Source organism: Pyxicephalus adspersus, chromosome 7 (assembly GCF_032062135.1).
Source record: "Pyxicephalus adspersus chromosome 7, UCB_Pads_2.0, whole genome shotgun sequence".
NCBI classification, from domain to species: Eukaryota; Metazoa; Chordata; class Amphibia; order Anura; family Pyxicephalidae; genus Pyxicephalus; species Pyxicephalus adspersus.
Window position 1 is genome coordinate 67,185,713 of NC_092864.1, and position 1,895 is coordinate 67,187,607.

Here is a 1,895-nt window from a genome sequence, read left to right on the forward strand (position 1 = left end):
GTGAATAAAAAAAAGGCCAAAAAAAACTTTTTCAACAATTGTTTTTTATTTATTTTTATACCAGAACATCCACATACTGTACTGTAACTGTATAACAAAACATAAAAATACTGTACAAGCAGAAGACACAGATTAATCCTTTTAGTCATCATCAATCAAGTGTGGAACAGATAGTGGTTCACAGTCAACAGTATCATCATCAGAGGTATTTGCAGGCCCTGGGGCTGTAGAAGGCTCAAGTAGGGCAGAAGATGGGTGAAGAAATGGAAGAACTTATAGGGATAGTGGCCCTGTGTGTACTATTCAAGAAGAATCCTGTCAGTGTGGTCAGCTTTGTATTTTCTTTTTTTCCCTTATACATTTCATGATAGCTTTGTAAAAGTTTGTTCACTCCCCATTCCACTGTTGTGAATTGTAATTTAAATCTTGTGGATGACTTTACTGCCCCTTTCACGCTGTCTTTATCCTATAAGATTGGTAAAATGGTGGAATGGGCCAGTTTCAAGTTATGTGATATTGTTTTCACTTTTTCAGCCTCATAGTTTTTGATGATTTTGTGAAAAATAAACATCAGGGTTGCTATTTCAAAAGCAGGTGCACCTAAAAGCCCAAAACTGAAAATACTGTAGGAAACTACAGTAGGAAAATGCAAATGTAGGTGCAAATGAGGGAAACGTGTGGCTAACAACCCCTAAAATTTAATTACTATGGCAATATTAGAACATAAAAAACTCTGACCATCAAAACAAGCTGCCCCTGTTATTCTTAACTGTCCATGTTTCCTCCTTGAACCTTAATTTCTCTGGATCAGAGAGATGCAGGTGAACAAAAATGAAAGGGGAAACACTTCTGGATAACACCCCCAAAATTTTACCACCATAGAATCATTACAACTCTACCCCAAAAAACACTATAAAGAACACTGCCCTATTAAACATAATTGTTTACTTCTCTAAATGAACCCCAATTTCGCTAGAACAGCAGGGGACACTTGTGGCTAACATCCCTTAAAAAAATTTTAGGTGATGTTAGTCACAGATGTTTCCCACTTGTACCTACATTTTTGGTTTCGTACACCACCCCATTCCAGAGAAATTTGTATTCAAGTGTCAGATGTGGGAGGTAATGTGTGTAACAGGGCAGCAGTCTTTGATAGGGGGATTGGGGAGATAGCCATAAGCTAATGCTTCTTGCAATGTAAGTGGCCTGGGGGGACCTATTTTAGGCTCCTAGGCGCACTTGCTTTTGAAACAGCAACCTTAATATTCGATTTTTTTCACTAGTTTTTAAATTTATGACCCCTATATCTTGAAATTCTTTAAAACTGGGGGCTTACATTTTGGTTACTAGTAGCTATGAGGGTACCCTGTGTACCCTGGAAATTCAAGGTTGTTAAGTCCAATGGTTCAGGAGATATGAAGGTTTGAACACAGAGAGTTGTTAGGTTGCCGGATGTAACATGCAGCTTTTACGCAGTGCCGCCAATGACGTCATTATACACATCCACTTGTACACGGCCACCCAGGTGGGTAAATTTCACAGGTAGCTTTTTTATTAGACGAGTGCTCTGCATTGACGAGAGCAGCTCACTGGCTGTCCCACCCCCATCAGCTAACACGTGCAGTGACGAGAAGGGGACACCAGCAGTCTCGCCCTCATCTGCTATCACAAGTTCACATGTATGATGCTCCCAAAGCATCACCACATTTTTAACATTATATAAAAAAGTGGTTCTAGGAAATTGGGTTTAAAGACATCCTCATTATCCTCACCTGTGGAAATTATAAAGGGAGCTTTGTTTTCATCCTGTTTTCATTGAGACAAGGATGACACACTAAAGAAAAAAATATATATTATTATTTGATTTTAAATGTATACAGTACAGGACTTATTAT